General features: G+C 37.2%; 1 long non-coding RNA gene across 1 annotated transcript; it reads right to left on the reverse strand.

The window, feature by feature from the left end:
- Positions 1–259: 259 nt before the first annotated feature.
- LOC125964962 (uncharacterized) lies at positions 260–20,229 on the reverse strand. The gene is made up of 3 exons (XR_007478313.1): positions 19,938–20,229; positions 18,609–18,915; positions 260–576 (listed from the first exon to the last, which is right to left on the reverse strand). It is a non-coding gene; the product is annotated as an uncharacterized LOC125964962 (long non-coding RNA).
- Between the last annotated feature and the right edge of the window lie 3,080 nt (positions 20,230–23,309).

Genomic DNA, 23,309 nt, shown 5'->3' on the forward strand with positions numbered 1-23,309 from the left:
AAAGATTTTTAAAATGTGATCTTAATAGAAAACAATAAAGGAAGTAAGTAACCATTAATAAATGGCTACAAAAGCATAAGTGCTGGAACACAGTGGCAATGCCAGGTACTTGCTAAGGAGTTTTGGGTGCTTGTGACTGCCCCCAGAAGAAAAAAATGTATAAGCTAGAAGAAAAACTAGTCAAAACAGTGTAAAAAATAGTGTCAACTAGTATGTTTTAACCTCACCTGATATCCCTTTGGAACAGGGGACTTCTGGAAGAAAACGGTGCTGTGAAGCTTCTGTGACCAGCAGAGAAAGACCCCGCCCCACCATACCTTCTCACTGAGTACGTTAATTGGGAACATTTACCCCACTACCACTCTTATCTAACTTGAGGAAGAATTTTTTTCTCAACAAACTGGTCACCTCTCTTTGTCATTAGGAAGGTGAGATGATCTGTTTGATGTGTAAATTTGAGGCAATTAACCAGGCACTTGACTCACCTCTGCCTTCCTTCCTCTTGGGAGGAAGCTATCAGCTGCAGAAACACTTTGGGATGGTGGCCTCTTCCAATTATCCAGGGTTGCCAGCAACCTGCAGGGCAGGGATGATAGGATCATTCGTTTTCCAAATGAACAGATCTACCAAAATCTGTTCATTATCAGTAACAAAGGCAATATTTTGGCTCCCATGCTATCATTCTTTCTTTATTTCTCAAATTATTCAGAACTGGGTAAGAAAGAATGATGCTATTTAAGAGGACTTTTTGGAAATCCCAACAAGAATACCCCTGGAATGTTCTAAGGAATAACAGATATTTATTTAGAGACTAATGGATGGAAGCAGGTGATGAGGAAAGAGGGGAAGGACAGTGTAATCCACCCCTGCACACCACCTGAGCCACCATCAAAAAGTCACTTTATTATCAGTCAAGAAAGGTAAAAAAAAAGGCTTAGAAGAGTCAGCAAAGCATGTTTAATAACTAGCTAAGTTAAATTAGCTGTACACACATCCCAAAAAATAAGGCCTCAAGGTACATTTCAAGATTGATAACAGAATTGTTAGGGAACCGTTGACCAAAACTGCCCGCCTTGGCCAGGCAGGATGATAACTGCTTTCCTGAGTTGTCTCACAACAGGAGGTCCTGATAAAGAACACGGTGCTGCCACCGAGAGAATTCGGGAGGGGCCGAAAGGAGGAGGGAGGTGATGATATGTCCTGCCAACCTCCCAGAAACCCTCACGCTGGAATCCATCTTGGCTGAGAGATGCATGTGCCACCTGGAAGGACCCTGAGTCAGACCAAATATGGGCCAAGCAAGATGACTGGCCAGAGACAACCTGGAAACTAACCCCATTAGCATAAAACCTGAGACCTCAAGCCACATAGCTGAACAGTTCTCCTGGGTTCCCTTACCCTGCTGCTCTCTACTCTGGCGCCTCTTCCCAATAAAGTCTTTTGCTTTGTCAGTACCTGTGTCTCCTTGGACAACTCATTTCCGAGTGTTAGACAAGAGCTCGCTCTTGGGCCCTGGAAGGGGTCCCCTTTCCTGCAACAGACTTATGAGCTATATCTTAAAACTAGCAAGAAGGGGGCTTCCCTGGTGGCGCAGTGGTTGAGAGTCCGCCTGCTGATGCAGGGGACATGGGTTCGTGCCCTGGTCCGGGAAGATCCCACATACCGCGGAGAGGCTGGGCCCGTAAGCCATGGCCACTGAGCCTGCGCGTCCGGAGCCTGTGCTCCGCAACGGGAGAGGCCACAACAGTGAGAGGCCCCCGTACCGCAAAAAAAAAAAAAAAGAAAAAAAAAAAAACTAGCAAGAAGATTGACATTTAGTATCTTTATACTTATTTAGCAAAGGGATGAAAAATTATGGAATTCTTTATCAGTAAGAAAGGTCACAATAAAGAAACGTGTATAACTTCAACTCAGACTTAAACCAAACCCAACCTGGATGAAATTGGAAAGTCACAGTCTTAGATTACTTATTTCCTTTCCTGTTTATTTGCATGTCAGTGTCCTCATGCAGTTAAAAATAAAGCAGAATTTTACTTTTCAAAAAAAAATCAAATAATAAAGTATATATTATGGTAAGGAATGATAGTTTTAGCTTGACATTTGCTTTTAATTCTCATAAGTTTATCAGTACATGGAAATTCTATAGAAATAAATGTTGGCTAACAGTTTTTTAAATGACAGTTAAGTTTGTCTAATGAGGGTATAGGCTTGCTCATGAGATCATGAGTTTCTCATCATTCTCAGAGTCCAAACAGCTCAGTGTCTGATAATTTGGTAGGGATGCTGATGATTTCCAACTCAATGTTCAACACTAATCTCTTTATATTTTCCTATTTTTAAAATTTGAATTTATAGATATTTCATCATTTCTTCCTTAATCATTGTTTAGGAATACTAAATAACAATCATTTTTCACATCTGTCAAGAAAAGTTTTTTTAGAACTTTTTTCTTTTGATAACTTCCAACTACAGAAAACCCTTTCTTACTGTATATGCTAGTCTCTCTTCAGCCTTACACACTAAGAACTTTTACTTTATTTAAGACTATTTAATATCTTTAACCTTGTTGTTTTAGACTCTCCTTAGTAAAATGTTTACACCATCTGTGAATAATTAATTTTAAGGTGTAACTACAGTCATGGGTTCATAGTCTCATACTGCTAAGAAAGTGAACGAATTGTGTAAATCAGCAGTGGTTTGGTATACACTAATGTTGGAAAGTGAATAGCATAAGGGCTGCCACTCCTAGTCTCTTGACTATTAATCCATTACTCTTTCTTCTTAAGAACAGGCCTTTGACATCCTACTCAACATAAGACAGTAGAGATGGAGCTGACTTGGCCCATAAACAAGCGATAAAACCTAATTGCAACCTAGATTGTACACCATGCCAAACATCTCTTGGTGTGATTTTTTAAACTGAATCATTGTTGACATTGCCTCTTAAGTGTTTCAACATATTTAGAGGATTTGAACAAGAAGATGAATGTGATTTTAGCTCTGGCAGGCAGCCCTTTGGCAAATAAATTACAATAAATGGCATGCACCTGTGGGTGAATTGAATACACTTTACCCCCTTAAACCTGAGGAAGCTACAACTAACAAAATGCCATACAGTATGCAGCATTTGTGTGAAAAATATTCAATCACACTATAAATGCAACTCAAAATTGAGCGAATATTATCGGACAGACAGGTGACAGGAATAGGTAATATGACCAAAACATATTCAATCAAATTCTGCTGTTACTTAATTTTATTAGTGTAACTGTTATTATATAAATAGCACAATTATTTTAGGTATCTTAGATAAAATATGTGTTAAACTATTCCAAAATATAAAACAGAACAGTCACTAACATGCATAGTAGGAGACAGTAGGCGTTAAGATCCAAAACATAACGATAATCCTTTGTGTCCCATATACTGCAATGAGTTCAAGATACAAATTACTGAAAACTGTAGATACATTTTAGCAGAAGCAGCGACAAGCACAATAAATATTAAGAAAGATGAAGACCTGACACTGCAATTCCCCAAAAGAGCCCACAGTTAGATATGTACACTTTTCTTCACCCAAGGCATTCCTTCTCTGTTTCTTGAACCAGTAGGTGTAAAAGAAATACCAGGAAGTTCAATATTACTCTACCTGCTTGACAAGCAGGGGCAAAATATTTGACAGTAAACAGGATTTGAAAATAAGACTTGTACTTAGCAGAGGGAAGCAAATGATGAACATCTACCTAGAAAGTGTGATGAATTAGAAAGAAGGCCAGTAGCAAAATAAACACTTATGAAATTGAAATGATAGACTAAGGTGGGAGGGGGAGTCGGGGAGAGAGGGAGAGCAAGAGGCATATGATTAAGATAAAAGAAAGACACACACATGTATACACACTATATGTAAGATAAATACTAATAAACACTCATTCCCATCTTCACAGAGAGAAATGCTATAATGGAGCCACATAGAGAGACAGTATCCAAATATCTGATCTAATTGACTGATACTGAAAAGTTCTCAGCCAGCACCATTTTGAGTTAGTGTTACTATTTGAACTCTATTTTGCATAGAAATCCCCCCAAAAAAGACAACTGTTAGGAATAAAAATATGTATACAAATAAAAAAGAAAAAATATAAACAAAATTTTACGAATAACCGATTTAATAACATTGATTTTTTTCTTATAGATAACATGTATTTCAAACTTGAATTGCATAATATTTCTGGTCTATTTTGTAAACAATATTGGGTTGAAAAAATAAAGTGTGAATACAGATTTATCCAATGGGGTATAGTAGCTTAGCTTAAAGGACTGTAACTGTGCACATAGTTCTTAACACTTATCTTTAAAAGAAGAGCCTAATTGTGTAAAAGTATTTTCCCAGAAAATTATTTTTAATCCTCCTAGAGGCAGCCTTTCCATGTATTTGCAAGCTCAATAAGAAAAAGAGGGTTTAAGAAAAAAGGACCAAGCTTAAATAATAGAAAAGATAGGCTACAATGCTGGCATAGTTAGAAAATTCAATGTTTAGGCTGAGATAATTATTATTTCATTCTTTGAACATAGCTGTATTTCTATTTAATTATATTTACTAGGACAAATTTTATAGGGATAGCTATAAGGAAGAATTAATTTTGATCCCTGAAATTTTATATGGAAGCAAAAGAAAATTGCCCAGAAATCACAAGAGTACAAATTTGGTTTTATGAAACTGAGTCTCCCTTCCCACTCAAGGTGAACTAGCTGATTACTCTACTCTCTGGAAGTTAAAGCTGTTTGCAATTATTCTGAAGAATTTAAGAAGGATTTTGAAAAAGAACATAAAATTACATCTGTCGACACCAATCGTTCCTCATGAATATCCCCTAAACACATACTTGTTATATGTTTAGCAAATGCTGTTGCACACCATCATCACTGCCTGAAATTTTATTACTGATAGTATAATTTTGCTAGTCATAAGAAAAGAAATCTTGCTTTTTACAGAATCTGATAAAAAAACGTTAAAATTCTTCATTATTTATTTCTCCTTTGAAGTCTTAGACATAGTAACTGAAATTGTTCCATGTAGCCTTAGAAGCAGCAAACTTGGTGTGAGACTCAGCCTAAAAATCCAATTTTAGCATGGAGCTATAAAGTCAAATTCCATATTTCTTTGACTTTTTCCTGTTTTTGTCGACATTTTTCATAGTTCGATTGAACTACTTGAAATTCTTACTATTTATCCAAATACAAACAAAACCAAATGGCTAAAACTCAAAAAGCCACTAGAAGGTACTTTACGTATACCATTCTAATAAGCCAGTAAATTGCTATCATTTATATTTCCTTCTGTCTTCTTTTCATTTTTTAATTGGGTTATTTTCTTCTACTTACAAATATAAATTAAGAAAAGTTCTGGTTTTGGTATGTTGGAGTAGTTTTTACTGATATAACTTCACGATCTCCCAGATAACAATTACAAACTCTAAGCAAAATACTTTTTAAGTAACTATTTGAAGGCATGGGCAATCAAATAAAAACATAAAATTAAGAGAAATTATATTTTTAAAGTGAATTCCACCTTTCACTATACCATATTCCAGTCCACATGGCATGAAGTGACTGAACTCAAGCCGAAAACTGCTGCCTCAGTGGTTTAAGGTTTCAGAAGCTAGAGTTGATGGAAACCGAGAGTAAAACTCCTGGGAAAAAAGAGGACATTGAAAGAATAGGTCCCAAACCTGCATATAACCATCCTCATATCGTTGACTGTGCCCTAAACTGTGCACGTCTGAAGAAGGCTCCAATGATAAAAGTGGAAGTCATCAAGTGTAAGGCTGAATTAACTGGACAGATGCCTCAGTTTCTTCCCACAGAAGAAAGATAAAATTTTGAGTTTGGGTTCTTCTCAGTGAAACATCATAAGATCATGCCTTAAAGCTATAGATGATGTAGCAGGACTAAAATATCTATCTTGAACAAAGATAAAACAAAAAGAGATCTCTTCTAATAAAGCATAAAACCAAGCCTCCATGATTCAAGATTAACAGCCAATAATTTACTGTCTGAAAAACAAAAATCAACATTCTTCAGAGGAAGTTAATGGAATCCAGAATTCTATTATTATCTAAAATATCTAGATATATTTTTAAAAGTAGGGAAATGTGGCCCATATTTTGTTTTTGTAAAAGTTAATAAAAACAGATTTCCAGATAACCCAGAAGTTGGAATTTCTAGAAAAGAACTTTAGAGCAGGTATTTAAAACATATTCAAAAATCAAACGGGAACTATTATCAAAATGAGTGAAGATCTGGAGGATCTCAGTAGAGAAATGGGAAATATAAAAAATAACCCAATAGAAATTTTAGAGTTTAGAAGCAGAGTATCTGATATAAAAGGTTCACTGAAACTGATCAACAGATGGTTGGAAATGGCCAAAGAAAGGATCAATGTATGTAGAAAACGTTCAATGGAAATTATCTAATCTGAAAAATAGAGAAAGGAAAATAACAAGAAAACAAAAGTGCATCAATGATCTGTGACACAAAATCAAGTAATCTGTTATGTGTAATTGGAGTTCCAAAAGGACTTGAGAGAGAAAATAGGACAGAAAAAAATGCATGAGGATTTAAGAGCTAATTTTCTTCAAAATTTGGTGAAGAACATAACCAATAAAGAGCTCAGCAAATACAAAGTAGTATAACACAAATTAGACCATATCTAGACATACAATCAAACTGTTGAAAACCAGAAGAAAAAATATATATATTACAAAGAGAGATACAACTCTACAAATGTTGGCTGACATTTCACTAAATACAGTGGAGACCAGAATGTAATGACATCTTTAAAGTGATGACATTAAGACAAATAACAACAAAGACTTCCATTTCTGGGAAGATAGAGTACAGATACTTTTCCTTATTCCCTCCTCTAACTACAGCTAAATTCCTAGATTGTGTGTGTGTGTGTATCGCAAACGTTCATACCTAGAGAGAGAGAGACAATAAGAGAGAGTGTTATGGTATGAATTGTGTTCCCCCAAATTCATATTTTGAAGCCCTAAACCCCTGTACCTCAGAATATGATTGTATTTGGAGATACAGCCTTTAAAGAGATGATTAAGTTAAAATGAGGGCATTATGGTTGGCTTTAATCTAATGTGACTAGTGCCCTCATGAAAAGGAAATCTAGACGCACAAACACCAGATATATGCAAGACAATGTGAGAACACAGCAAGAAGGCAGCCATCTACCAGCCGAGGAGAGAAGCCTCAGAAGAAACCAAACTCGCTGACACCCTGATCGTGGACTTCTAGCCTCCAGAACTGTGAGAAAATAAATTTCTGTTGTTTAAGCCAGCCAGTATATGGTACTTAGTTAAGACAGTTCTAGAAAACTAAGATAGTTAGATGATAGACAGGTAGATAAATAAATAGATGACAGATTGTGTGCGTGAGAGAGAGAGAAAGAGAAAGAGAAACTCTAAGAAAACTCTGAAAGGCAGCAAGAAGAAGGTAGAGCAGCAGTGACTTCAGGACCTGAGGGACAGCAGGATGGTGAGTTCTCCGGGATTTCTTTTTGCTCATATCTCAGACTTGGAGTTGAAGAAGCTGGTAGCCTACAAAAGCCAAAGAGTGCAGACAAAAAAAGTACCCATAAGAGCCTATTCTCTCTAGCCAAGGTACCAGGAAAGGGCAATCTAGAAGAAAATGCCTAGATAATAAGTAATCTACTCCAAACAAAACCGAAAAACAAAACTATGGCCTACCCCATCCACAGCAGCAAAGTCTGAGTGGGAAACCTAGATTTCCACTCTTGTGAGGCTGTAATGAAGTGCTCTAACAACCCCTCTGAGGTAGTGTCAGAGAAGGTCAAGTAAGGAGTTAAGATTTTCATCACCATCATCTAGTAACGAGCTCCCCAGAGTTAATGGATACCACAGCTTAGACTTTCACAGCCACCCAGCAGTAACAAGGGGCCCCTCCCACAGGTGTCATAGCACGCCCAGTGGAGACTCAGGACTGTCACACAGTGGTAATGAGGCCATCCCACCACAATGTCAGTGGACTCCATAGGGGGAGCTCAAACTCGCATGCCCACCAAAGAGTAACAAGGAGCCTCCACTCCCTTGGTTGTCAATAAAGACCAAGTGGGGAACCTGTACTTCTATCTCCGTTAGTAATGAGGCAACATTCCCCTCCTTTCTCTGATGAAACAGAAAAAGCAAAGTAACCCAGAAGTTTAAATAAGATCCAAAGTCTGAGACCATAATATGAAAACGTCCAGATTTCAATTGAAAAATCACTCCTCATACCAAGAACAAGGAAGATGCCAGACTGAATTTTAAAAGAAAATACAATCATTAGATGCCAAGACCAAACTGACAGAAATGTTAGAATTACCTAACATAAGGAAACCTGAATGAAACCCCAGAGGCTTATGCTGAGTGAAAAAAATATCAAAAAGTACAAAATGTATGATCTCATTTATGCAACACTCTTGAAAAGACAAAGTTATAGAAATGGAGAACAGATTTGTGGTTGACAGTGGTTAAGGAGAGGCTAGAGATGGGAGAAAAGTGGATATGGCTACATAATGGCAACATGAGGGATTCTTGCAATTGTAAATATGTTCTGCATCAGTGGAAGGCCTCAATTAGCCTCGGGGCTGACATTTAATTGGGGAACATTACTTAGATGGTCTGCTACCAAGGGCTCCTGTGATCCATCTGTTTACCAGCGCCTTTATTTGTCTGGAATTATGTGGACACATATATTTGATACTATCTATGCCCATTGGAACACGAGATGATGTTCTGATTATCTTAAGTCCACGGCACTGTGGCTCAGTGGCTTCAGTGTCATGATTCTGGGGGCCCTGAGCCTGGTGGGAGTGAAGAGTGACCAGACCACTCCCTGCTGCACTGCTCTGACCACTGGAGACCATCTGGGTTGCCAGACTGACACTCTAGACAGCCACAGACCTTACGATTACGGCGGCAATTTACCTCCATCCAAACAACAGGACGAATAGTTTTTTGAAGGGTTGTCCTTGGGAATTGGTGGAAATAAAAAAAGACATACAAAGCAAAGAAAAATATAGATGGTGGAATAAAGAACTGACAAATGAAGTTTATGTAGGAATTTTTAAAACAAGTCATTACAAAACACTCTCGGGTCTTTTGACCACATAATTAGATATGACTAGGCAATCTGTTACTATATTTTAAAGAATTAAGTATCAGAAGATAAAGATTTAGAGCATATTGCTTGGATTTCAGTCCAAGTATTTGCTATCAAAATAATTCCCTATCACAGAACCCAGGGACTCTTCAGGATTTGAGATGACCTTGAGTATTTAAGTTGATGTATTCTTCTGCTTATTATAATTCTCTGAAATAATGAAAATTATTTGAGTTTTGGCACTTTAGAAAAAACTTTTATGTGCAGTAGAATACATATCTAAATGAACGTCTCTGTAGGAAAATGAACTTTCTTTTTAGAGAAAAATAAAAGCTGCTATGGAAACTAGGGGTTTAATGTTCTTTAATGTAACCTTTACTTACTGCCAAAAACTGTATTTCAGGAAACCATTCTGTTTTTTATATTTTAGGAGAATTTAAATAAGCAAAATGTTTTGCCAACTAGAGAGAAAAAACACATGACAAAACATAAAACAAAGAGGAAGATTATAGATGTAAATGCAACTATACTGACAGTTACAACAAATGAGTATGGTCCAAGTGCTCCAATTGTAAAATGGAGAAGAATAAGACTCGACTATATGTTGTCTACAAGAAATCTACTTTAAGTTAAAGACAAAGATATGTTAAAAAAAAAAAAAGTAAATGGACACGAAGTGATATACCACATAAGCACAAGTTAAAACAAAGTTGGAATGGCTATAAAAATAATTAGATAAAAGTTTTAGAGCAAGGAATATTATGAAGGATAAATAGTGATGTTTCATAATGTTATAGGGTCAATTCATAATTGAATTGGATGAAGGTGGTCAAAAGACACAAACTTCCAGTTATAAGATAAATAAGTACTCATACTAGGGATGTAATGTACAACATGATGACTAGAGTTGACTGCTGTATTGTATATTTGAAAGTTGCTAAGAGAGTAGATCCTAAAAGTTCCCATCACAAAAAAAATAATAAAAATTTTTTTGTATCTACATGAAATGATACGTTAACTAAACGTATCGTGGTAATCATTTCACAACATATGCAAGTCAAGTCATTATGCCGACCTTAAACTTATACAATGTTGTATGCCAATTATCTCAATAAAATTGGGGAAAAATGGGTCAATTTATCAAAAGACATAAAATCCTAAATATATATGCAACTAATCTTCAAACCTATATAAAGCCCAAACTGGCTTCAACAAGAACAAGTGACTTACTACCTGGTAGATACTCCATAAGCTTACATTTTTCTAATCCTCCTTCAAATAAACGGCAATGGGTGGAGAGGGAGGCACTAGCAAGGCACATATTTCCTCCCATCATGTGGGTCAGCACAGAGGCCAAACCTGAGTGCTTACATGGGGAGAAAAAGTTTGGGTTAAAATAAATGGAAAGAATGTAAAATAATCACTGAGGGTAAAGGAATTAACAAAGGAATTATTCATAAGGGAACATCAAACATTATTTTGGTATCTTGAGAAAGACTTAAAGCCAAAAAATAATTTTCTTTCTTAGTTTTGACTCAGATGCTGGTAAGGATGATACATTTTTTTCCACCTATGCTCCATCCTTACTAGAATAAAATGCCATGACCTGGGAGACAGTATAAAGCAACATCGTTATTGGAATGGCTTATGTCATATGCTCCAGTGAAATCACAGAAATCCTCCTGATGTCTAAATGGACAATGGCTTATGTCATATGCTCCAGTGAAATCACAGAAATCCTCCTGATGTCTAAATGGAACAACACTAACATGGTATGTCTTTGGCTCTCATTTTACAGGTTATATTTACTATTAGGACCCCAAATGAGAAGATACCTATGAGAATTTCTTTCCCCAGGTCAAACATCATGCACTCCGTTTTGTGTTAGAACTGAAAATAATTGTGTACCTATAAATTTTAATGAAATGTTAAGAAAATATTATAATGGCAGGCATTAATTGCCTAGTGTCATAGTATTATACACCAATACCTTTAAGGAAAAACAAAAAGAATATTGGTGTTATTGAGGTTGATCAATCAATCCGTACAGCTAACCTAGTGGTTTCATACACTAGAGATACAATATCTGCAATTTAGAGAGACTACCTATAGAGGACATTCTGGTATCCACAAAAGTATATATAGGAGTACTCATTTCCCATATGACTTTGTCCTGGGAAACAGGGCGTGTTTGGTTACAAGATATGTTTCCCAATTACACATAGGCAATTAGTGCATAGTAGGAACAACATACATGATGGATAAAAGAACATTTACTACCAGACCAAAGAGTGCTTTATGGGGAATAAGAGAAAGCCTAGGAATGTTTACATGAACGGAATTTGCTTTAACTAAGAGAGTTCTCAAAAAAAAAAAAAAAGACCCTGCAAAAAAAGGTGGCTTGGGGAGTATGAAAATTTTATGAGGTAGACATCAAGCTGTTTAGTTTGATGATGCAGTTTTAACTAAATAGTTTTTACAAATGGAACAGTTAAGACAACAAGCCCGAACAGAACAGTGAAGAAAAAGCTTTGTACTATAGCACAAGCAGGAGTTTTAGATATAGTACTTCAAATGAAGGCCAAAAAAAAAAAAAGCCAATCCCATTGGCCTGGTATACAACTGCCAAAACACAGGTAGTCCATTCATGGAACTATATGGATCCCCTTGTTAACACAAGGTTCCAAATGGGGAGTATATTTTACATAGTCTTCTTTTTTTTTTTTTTTTTGCGGTACACGGGCCTCACGGGCCCAGCCACTCCACGGCATGTGGGATCTTCCCAGACCAGGGCACGAACCTGTGTCCCCTGCATTGGCAGGCAGACTCTCAACCACTGTGCCACCAGGGAGCCCCTTACATAGTCTTCTTAACAGCTCTGGCAACAGCAATGGACCAGAATAAGATAGCTCAATTGTACAACTTGTGAGTATAGAAAAATCTTTAACTTTTACATGAATACTACCAAAAGACAGTTAAGGGGCTTTCTTAAAAGGCTCTTCCATTTGAATCCCATTTTGATTTGATCCTGTGTGATGAAGGAAGGTACCTTCACTCAGAACACCTAGAACTCCATATTTCACTAACACATCATTTTTGGTTAATAACTGTGTACATAATAATATTTGGCACACAGGAAATAGTTATTTCTATTGGGAAGCAACAATAATACAGTCATAATTTCTGATTTGTTTTGTAATTATATTTTTAATATTCATAGAAATGGTGCAATTTGGTACAATTCTGAGATCATTGGTAAAGTCAATTTGATAGGTGAAAATAAGACATGATAATACAGACATAGTTGATCAAATGTACTAGGAAACTGAGTGAAAATCTGCCTAGGATGCAATCTCAATGGAAGATAGTGGCCTGAAGAGGACTTCTATCTCATTAATAATGTATTAATTATTTATTATAATTTATAAGCATAAGCTTATAATAAAGTTCAAACTACAGTAGGCAAAGACTGTAAGAAAAGAGTTAAGTTGGTGCAAAAATATGGTAAAATTTGCACAGTAATTGTGTTAGTTTAATTGTCTCCTTAAATTGATACCTATACCTCACTGGTACAGGGTGGATTTATTTCAGCTGGCCTGGATTGATCTCATGCTTATCTCCAGAGCTACTGACCCTTGGGCAATGCTATGGAACCTATTGTAAAGATAAATAATATTCTGCAACCATGTGTCTGTGAGTTGTTCCAGAACAGGATTTAATAGCTTGACAATACTGTTGAGAAATACTAATTGGATTTATGATTTGCACCTGGTTTCAGTAAATGGTAGTGATAATCAGGGGCTCCACTAGGGCTGGTCACATAACTACAATATGCCTACAAAATCAGCATACTCTAAAAAATCTTCATCATGAGAGACCTTGGGCTTCCTGGTACTAACATGCTTCGCTTACAGGCAGGTTGGTAATGGTTAGGGACCTTCAATAATAAAGTTGTTTTGTGAGTAGAAACTGTTTGAGACCTGTGAGTCCTTGTAACAACCTCACAATTAAGTTGATTAATGTGAAATTAACTCAATTGTATAGTCCAATACCATTTTCTCAAAAACTGATAGAACAAACATAAAGATATAGATGAATTGAACAACACCATCAACTTTGCCAAACTGGCATGTATAGAACATTCTATTCCATGTTAGGTGACTAAGCATTCTTCTGAAGTGTACACAGAACATTCATCAAATCAGACCATATTCTGGTCCATAATCAAAAGAAATTTAAGAGGATTGAATTCATAAAAGCATGTTCTCTGAACAAAACAAAATTAAACTTATAGAAAGATATCTGGACACTTCCCAAGTATTTGAAAACTAAACAACACACTTGGAAAAAACTCATAGTCAAAGAGAAATCACAGGCAAATTATAAAATATTTTCAATTGAATGAAAATGAAAATACCACATACGAAAATATGAGGCACATACTAAAGCCTTGCAGGGAATTTTATAGCATTAAATTAAATGATCATTTTAGGAAAGAGGAAAAGTTTCAAAGCAGTGATTTAAGTTTCAACTTAAGAAACTAGGAAAAAATATCAAACTAAATCTAAAGGAAGTAGAAATAAGGAAATAATAACAGAAATCAGTGAAATATAAAGTGAAACAGAAAATCAAAAAAAGGAGAGAAAATCAGTGAATTCAAAAGCTGGTTCTTTGAAAAGCACAATAAATGGATAAAATAAACTGATTTTAAAAAAAGAAGAAAATACAATTTACCCGTGTAAGGAATGAAATTAGGGGCATTACCATAGACAACTGATAATAAGGGAATTTTATGAAAAAACTCATGCCAATACATTGGAGTACTTACATGAAATGAACAAATATTTTGAAAGATACAAATTACCAAAACTAAATCAAGAATAGAAAACATAAATAGCCTGTTGCCTACAAAAGAAACTGAATTCATAATTTAAAACCTTCCAAGAAAGAAAACTCTAGGCCTAATGGATTCTCTGGTGAATTTTATCAATCATGTAAGGCATAAATAATGCTAGTTTGGGGCTTCCCTGATGGCGCAGTGGTTGAGAGTCCACCTGCCGATGCAGGGGACACAGGTTCGTGCCCCGGTCTGGGAAGATCCCACATGCCGCGGAGCGGCTAGGCCCGTGAGCCATGGCCGCTGAGCCTGCGCGTCCGGAGCCTGTGCTCCGCAACGGGAGAGGCCACAACAGTGAGAGGCCCGCGTACCGCAAAAAAAAAAATAATAATAATAATGCTAGTTTTACACTAGCTGTTTTTCAGTTCATTTTATAAGGCCACCATTACCCTGGTTTCAAAATTAGACAAAGATACTACAAGAAGACTACAATTCAACATCTCTCACAAAAAACCTTTACAAAATGTTAGAAAATTGCCTCAGGGAGAAGCAGGAGAGGATGACAGAGAGGAGGCTGAGGGAAGAATCAGCTCCTCGAGCCCCGTTCCGGACACCTGAGGAGTGAGTGCTGTGCAAGGCTTCAAGGACCCCTCAGAGGACACCATCTGTCCCCAGCTGCCCTGCCTCCTCATCTGTTATCACATTTTACAGTCAAAGAGCCACTGGGAAGGGAAAGCTCTCGGGATGGACCTTTGTGTCATGCAGACAAGCAAGCCCCAATGTCTCTGGACCTGCTGCCCAAGCTGAGCATCACAGCCCCTCACCACCCATGACACCCCACACTTACGACCCAGGCTCTTCCGGACCCCTCCTTAGGTACCTGAAAAGATGGTCCAAATACATGAAGACAGGACGTGGACCACCAAGGTCAGCCTTCCTGAGGGAGGAAACGGCTCTCCCTGACCTGGAGCATGCTCCTGAGCTCCCCTCACAACACCTCACTGACTGTAACTAATCAGTTCAGGCTGCTGCCCGAGCAGGTTCAATCACTCACAATCAGCTGAGTCATTCCACCCCAGGACATTAAGACGGCCTTGCTGCGAATCAGTCTCCTGAGATTTTCAAAGCCTTTCAGCTGCTTACAAAGCTCCTTGGCCAACCAGTGTCTGCTGGGCGCCCCTGCGCGTAGAAAGGGAGCATGTTGGCTTGTGTCAGTTGGGAATCATCTCATTCAAGGCTCAACACTTTCCAGCTGGAACCCACAAGGCGCAGCTCCCTCCATTCATCCCTATGCACAGTGTGACGGCACAACATAGGTCCCACTCCAGGGCTTCAGACCCCTAGAGCCCTTCAGGTGGGGTTTATCATTGGAGGGGGTTGTTGTCTGAAGGCTGCATATTTAGGCCATGGTGGGGCAAAATCCTGAGTATGCATGAGGTAGGTCTCTGTCTCTCCTCTCTGCCTTCTGAATACTAGGAATGTATTTATTTCACTGAAATTCTGACCACTAACGAGCAGTTGATGGGGAGAAACTGACACCAGAGAAACACCCTTCTCCACAACCACTTCCTCTCTAGCTTTAACATTTACTGGGGCTTCTTGCTCAACTAGGTCCATACCATGATGATTACAAACTTCCCAACTCCTCTATTCCTCCTAGTGTGTTACTTCTTATATCTTCATTGGAGGGGGGAAACCACGTACTTATGATGACAAAACAGTGTGGGAAACTCCAAGTGCAACACAGGACAAGCAGGAAGATATCAGATCTCTTCTAAGACACAGGCTTATAAATTTCGTAATTAAAAAAATTTTAAATGAGGCAAACTCATCACATGGTTTACACTAAATATGTGCAAGCTTTCTGTATCAGTCATAGCTCAAAGTAGGTTTTTTAAATTGAGACAGAATTGACATATAACAGTTTCAGGGGTGCATCATAATTTGATACTGTGATCATTTCTCAATATAAAAATAAGTCTAGTTAACATCACCATGCAGAGTTACAATGTTTTTTCTTGTGATGAGAACTTTTCAGATTTACTCTTAGCAATTTTTAAGTATAAATACAGTATTAATTACAGTCACCATGCTGTACATTACACCTCCAGGACTTATTTTATAGCTGCAAGTTTGTACTTTTTAAACCCCCTTCACCCATTTTGCACCCCTCCAACCTCCACCTCTGGCAACAACCAATCTGTTCTCTGTATCCATGAGATTTTGTTTTTTAGATTCCGCATATAAGATCATACAGTAAAAAAATTAGTTAATATATAAAAGGGATAATACATCATGACTCAGTGAGTTCAACCTAGGAATGCAAGATGAATTTTAAAATTTGGGGGTTTTAAGATGAAAACCAATCAATGTATTTCACCTCAACAGACAAAAAAAAGTAATATATCAGTAGATGTAAAAAAGGCATATAAAAAATTTAACATGAATTCATGATTAAAAACTCTCAGTAAACCAATAATACAAAGGAACTTGAACCAGTAAAGGAATTTGCATAAGACTTCATTTGTATCATACTTTATAATGAAATCCCCTAAGACTGGGAACAAGACAAGGATGTCCACTGTCACAATTTTTATTCAGCATAATGCTGGAAATTCTAGCCAGAGCAATAATTCAAGGAAAATAGTAAAAAGCATTCAGATTGAAAAGAAAGAAGTTAAATCATCTTTATTCAAGATAATCTGAACATCTATATAGAAAAATCTAAAGAATATACAAAGACTACCAGACTTAGTAAATGGATTTATCAAAATTATAAGATATAACGTAAATGTAAAAATTCAACTGTATTTCTATAAACTTGCCACAAACAATTGAAAATTAAAATGTAAAAACAAATACCATTTTAATATCATAAAACATATGAATTACATAGAAATAAACTTAACAAAATATATGCAAGATCTACATACTGACGTCTATAAAAAACTGCTTAGGGAACTATAGAAGACTTAAGTAAAGGATATATGTATATATATATACATATACATATATATCATGTTCGTTGATCAGAAATCTAATATTACTAAGCTGTTAATGCTCCTCAACTTGATATATAGGTTTTGATGTAGACTTTAAAAACCGGCTTTTAAAATTTATACATAAATGTAGAGGATCTGGAATAGTCAAATGTGTGAAAAAGTAGAATAGAGTTGCAGGACTCTTACTACATGAATTCAGTAATCATTCTAAGGCTACAGTAATTCAGACTGTGTGGCACTGGTGTAAGGGTAGAAATATAGATCAGTGGATCAGAATAGAGAGTCTAGTAACAGACCCATACCTATATGGTCAATTGATTTTCAACAGAAGTAACTCAATGGATGAAATGATAGGTGTGGTAGACTGAATAATGCCTCCTCCCAAAGATGTCCATGTCTTAATCCTCTAAACCTATGAAATATTACCTTGTATGGAAAAAAGAACGTTGCTCATGTTAAGGATCCTTTTTTCTGAGTGGGCACAATGTAATTATTCAGGTGGGCATAATATAATTACCAGGGTACTTACCAGAGGGAGGAAGAAGATTCAGAGTGAAAGAAGGCAATGTGATGACAGAAGCAGACTCAGTAAACTAGATTTGACAGTGTTATACTGCTGGTTTTGAAGATGGAGGAAGTGGCCAGGAGCCTTGGCAACCTCTAGAATCTGAAAAAGGTAAGAAGAGGATTCTCCCCTAGAAGCTCTCGAAGAAACCAGCACTGCCAACATCTTGACTTTAGCCCAATAACACTGATTTTGGACTTCTGACTTCCAAAACTATAAGATAATCAATTTGTCTTATTATAAGCTACTAAATTTCTGATAATTTGTCATAGTACTAATAGGAAACAAATACAATAGCCTTTTGAACAAATGGTACTGGAACAACTGGATAACCATATGCAAAAATGAAACTCCTACCTTACCTACACCACTATGAATTTTGAATGAGTAATAATCCTAAATGTGAGAGCTAATGATATACTTCTAGAAAAAGCACCATAGGAGAAAATTGGATTAAGAAACTATTTCTTAGATAGGATACAAAACCATGAATGAACAAACTAAATAAATGGGACTTCATCAAAATTAAAATATTTTGCTCTTTAAAATATACTATTTAGGGCTTCCCTGGTGGCGCAGTGGTTGAGAGTCCGCCTGCCGATGCAGGGGACACGGGTTCGTGCCCCGGTCCGGGAAGATCCCACATGCCACGGAGCGGCTAGGCCCGTGAGCCATGGCCGCTGAGCCTGCGCGTCCGGAGCCTGTGCTCCGCAACGGGAGAGGCCGCAACAGTGAGAGGCCCGCGTACCGAAAACAAACAAACAAACAAAAAAAACATCAGATAGCTACCTCACAGTTCCTAGAATTCCTAAAACAAACCAAAAAATCACACACACACACACACACAAACTGACAGTACAAGTATTATTAGTGACAAGGTAGAGAAACTGGAACTCTTATAGATGGCTGGTGAGAACTGTTGGCCTGCAAACTGGCCACCACAGTACACGGAGGGCAAGGATCTGAGGCCAAAGAAAGCCAGGCCACTCCAGATTGGTAGGTGGCACGTTTAATAAGCAAGAGAACTTACACACGAGGCTTGTCTTCAGCAGCCGAAAGACGAGATCTCCGCACCGACCGCCAGTCTTAAAAGTTTATGTAGAGGCCTTAACTGGGTTCAGTCAGCATATTCGGTCCAGATGGTCTCAACAACACCTTACTCTCTCAAGGCTGCGCTCTTCAAACAGCTTCCAGTGGCGGAAATGGTGGGCGGAATGTACATTCCAAGGACGGGGGAGGGGTGGAGGAGCCTCGAATGTCCAGAGTCCAGCATGCAGGTCAATCAGCTGTCGTGTCCTCTCGGTGACCTCCTCCAATAGCAATACAAAGAGGTACAGCTAAATTGGAAAATCGCTTGTTAATTTCTTATAAAGTTAAATATAAATTTACCATACAAATTATCCAACTAGCCAGTTGTGTAAGCAGAAAAATGAAACTAATTATCCTTAAAACATTTGCACTTGAATGTTCATAGCAACTTTATTCTTAATAGTTTCAAACTAGAAGAAACTTAAAATATCCATCAACTGGCCCTTAGACAAACAAATCATGGTATATTCATATAAGAAGATACAATGAATAATATTCAGCAGTGGAAAGGAACAAAGTACCACATTTCAAAATGAGCTGTTGTATGAAAATTTTACGCCAAAAAAGAAAGAACGATTTTCCCTATTTGAACCTAAACTAAAAGTGCACAATTTGGCACCTTCTTATGGTTTCTTACCATTTATTTTAGGAGTTATCAAAACACTCAGTTGTTTCATGGTTTGCACTTTCCAAATGTCACAAACAGAAAGTCACTTAGATGAACACGCTAGACCAAAAATCTACAAATTTCAAATTCCCCATTTAACATGTTTAAGGTAAAATTAAATGCCCGAGGCATTTAATTAATAAAATTTCCTGACCCTGGAGTAGCCTCCTCTGACAAATAGGCACATTTTATTTAAAAACAACATAAATATGCACAGATGTGGTTTCTGCTTTAGTCTTTCTATCAAGGGGATGAAACTCAGACCCCTTGTGATAAAGGAGGGGTATGGTTTCTACTGGGAAACTTTGCAATTAAATTGGGTCTACCCTTTAGAAAATTTCAGTCGCTTATACAAACTGTTTCTATTTAGTTTAACACAATGTCCACTATAACTAGCTATATTCTCTTTATATTACACATATTTTTTCAATTCTCTCTTCGTTTAAAAATAAGGGTTTACATTTATAAACCTGTTAGCATTGGCAATTATGTTAATCTATAATTTAATTGTGTAAGAAACACAAATCAAACTGGTTTAAACAAGAAAGAGAGTGTATAGGCTTTCCTAACTGAAAAGTATATGGTATCATTTCAGACACTTACAGTTATAGCCACTCAGATGTTATCATCAGGACTAGATCTTCATCTGCATCTCTCAACTCTTCTCTCTTCCATGTTGTTTTTATTTCCCAGGCAGTTCCCTTCCCAGTCGTGGCCCCCAGAAGCTTGATGCCTGTATCTCAGTGGTTCATGTAAAGAGTAATAACAGTTTCTCTTTCTTAATAGCTTCAGCAAAATGTCCTGAAATAACTGCTGTTGATCTGGTGAGGATAAATCTCTGAACCAGTTACTGTGGAGAGGAAAACAAAAATTCTACTCTTGGCCAGGCGGGTGGTCACGGCTCATTGCTAGAACTGAGGTATGGTTAGTATGTTGCAACCACTTGAACTGAGAGTTACAAAGTTGTGATTTTCAAAAAGCAAATCAATATCCTCCTAAGGAAAGTTTGGGATTAGAGGCTACTCAATCCATAAATTAAACAAACATAAAAGAAAACCAACAAACACAGTGGATCCTCTGCAGTAATTGAACAGGATGCTTAAATAAATCCTTTGCACAGAGTTGTTGCTTAAGAAATATTTGTTCACTGAATGAAGCACTTTAATGCTTACTTTTTCTGTGTAAACTCCTGTTGCTCTTAAAATTGGAATGGTTTCTCTCAAGATAAACTGATCTTCCTAAACTTTAGAGAGTTTTTCTTTTGGCATAGGAGAATTCTAAGAAAGATCCATGAAAATTACTCTCCTAATTTGTCTTTTGCTTCCATATTTTTCTTCCACTGATACATTCTTTTTGTATATCTAGTAATTAGTGCCAATGCTGTTTCAAAGAAGCTAACTTTCTTCATCCTAGTAAGGCTCTGGAGAGCAGGGCAGGAATAAAGCCACAGAAATGGCCCACCATGTACTCAAAAGATCAGTGATTTAAGACTTACTGTTATGGAACATACCCTATATATTTCATTACTATATATTAATTATTATATATTTTATATATTAATATTATTTTATATATTAATAAAAAAAGAGATTATTGTGAATCAGGTAAACTCTCCATCCTGGTTCCTTTTGTTATCAAAAGGAAAACTTTGTCAGACTTGCTGGCCAGAATTAGGAGAATAATGGGATTTTTCCTCTATAAAACTAGTCTAATTCGTTTTTTCCTCAGTATTTTGACTTCACTATCACAAACCTCCAGCTGACCAGGCAAATATTTTTAAAATCAATAGTAAAGGATATTGGGACTTTGAAATCAGAATTCTGATAAACAAAATTATTTTGACCTCCGAATTCTGATAAACAAAATTATTTTGACCTCCATGAACATCCTTTTCCCTTAACAATGGGTTTTTGAGAACCATAACTTCAAGTGTGAACTCTGCTTGACTTAAACCATCGTACCATCTATTGTGCCCTTAGAACTGGACAGAAGATCCAAATCAGGCTAATGAGATTTTAATCCTGCTATGGGCCGGAGGAAGAGCAAAAAGCTTTCTCTTTCCTGCTGGATAAGAAGAAAAACTTTGATTTGGGTGCTGCTGGCCATTGTTTTATGGCCGCAAAGAAAGATGGTGCTGCAGAACAGAGTCAACAATGGTAAGCCGAGTGAAGAAATAGAGGATAATAGCAAGTCCTTAGTTGAGTTCCAGGATCAAGCCTCTCTGAAGCAATATTAGTTATACTAGCATTTGCTTTGAAGAGTCGATAAATCACCTTTATTGTTTAGGCCAGATTGAGACTTTCTGTGACTTGCGACTTAAAATATTCTAATAGATTCCAATTCATATTAGTAAGTATCAACAATTATTTCTTAATTTTTTTAAAAGAAAAAAGAAATCAAAGCACAATCAAAGATATAACACTGGGGACTTCCTTGGTGGCGCAGTGGTTAAGAATCTTCCTGCCAATGCAGGGGACACAGGTACGAGCCCTGGTCCAGGAAGATCCCACATACCTTGGAGCAACTAAGCCCAGGCGCCACAACTACTGAGCCTGTGCTCTAGGCGCCACAACTACTGAGCCTGTGCTCTACTGAGCCACAACGACGCAGCCCGCGAGCCGCAACTACTGAAGCCCATGCACCTAGAGCCCGTCTCCACAACAAGAGAAGCCACCGCAATGAGAAGCCCGCACAAGGCAACGAAGAGTAGCCCCCGCTCACAACAACTAGAGAAAGCCTGCTTGCAGCAACGAAGAAACAATGCAGCCAAAAATAAATAAATTAATTTATTTATTTAAAAAAAAAAAGATATAACACTGAATATGTCAGGGAACCTGAGTTTTAGTCCCTGATTTCCAAATAGCCAAGCTGTTAGATTTTCCTGGATTTTTAGTCTTTTAAGCATTAACATGGAACCAAAATCCTGTACTAAGCATTTTTAAGGCTCAAATGACACAACCTACATGAAAAGTCTTCATAATATCTAAGGGGTTATCAAAATTCAACTTAATACGGCGTTGATGCTAATGAAAGACTAAGACAAATGTTTCAAGAGCACCCTGGACCACTGGATTTGTCTGACTACTTATCATACTTGGTATGTGTGTGCAGTGAGGGCAAATTTAGGCCAAGTCTCCATCGACAAGAAAAAAAAAAAAAATCAGGCCAGTTCCCCAGATGATTCAAATAGCAAATTTACCTGCTCAGGGAATGACCTAATTCCCTTCACTTCCCTGGTCACTTGCCTCTAATGGGCACTTTGCTTTATAAGTAGGAATAGCTTTATCACCATGTCCTGTCCAAAGAGGAGGGGGAGTCACCTCTTTCTCTTCTCTTGACCTTCACTCTCTCTCGGTTGCCAGACTCATGATGGTCTATTGATAATCCCACAATACCTTCTTATATGAATAGAGACTGAAAGAAAATATAAAAACTAAGATAAAAAATCTGGTATTGAATCCAAGAAAGTTTTAAAATTTTGCCTGGATACAGTGTGTGTCTAGGCCACTGACATAAAATTCACCAAGGGTGGTTATTAGATTACCGGGTCCAGCCTCCATACCCATAGATTCCTGTCTAGTAGGCATGAGACAGAGCCCATGAAACTACAAATTTAATAAGCCTCCCAAGTGACTCTTAGGCACATGAAAGTTTGAGAAACATTAACACAAGTCAAGTCTCAATGCTTTTCCTCCCTTTTATAGCTAATTATTTGGTCCTTATAGTTGATTCCAAAACTGATTATAGACTTCTGAGGTGGTCAAAAATAGCCTTAGGAGATTGTCTAAGTAGTTTCCCATCACAAAGGAACAATGGGGGCTCTACTGTCATGACTATAGAGAAAAATAAATAAGTACCTATATGTTAAATTGACATTTTCTAAGGGATACCTAGCATAACACATATTTACAGAGAGGATGTTAAGCAGTTGAGCATATTTAGTGATAAGATACTTTTTGCTATTTGAAAACAACA

This window comes from Orcinus orca, chromosome 7 (assembly GCF_937001465.1).
Source record: "Orcinus orca chromosome 7, mOrcOrc1.1, whole genome shotgun sequence".
NCBI classification, from domain to species: domain Eukaryota; kingdom Metazoa; phylum Chordata; class Mammalia; order Artiodactyla; family Delphinidae; genus Orcinus; species Orcinus orca.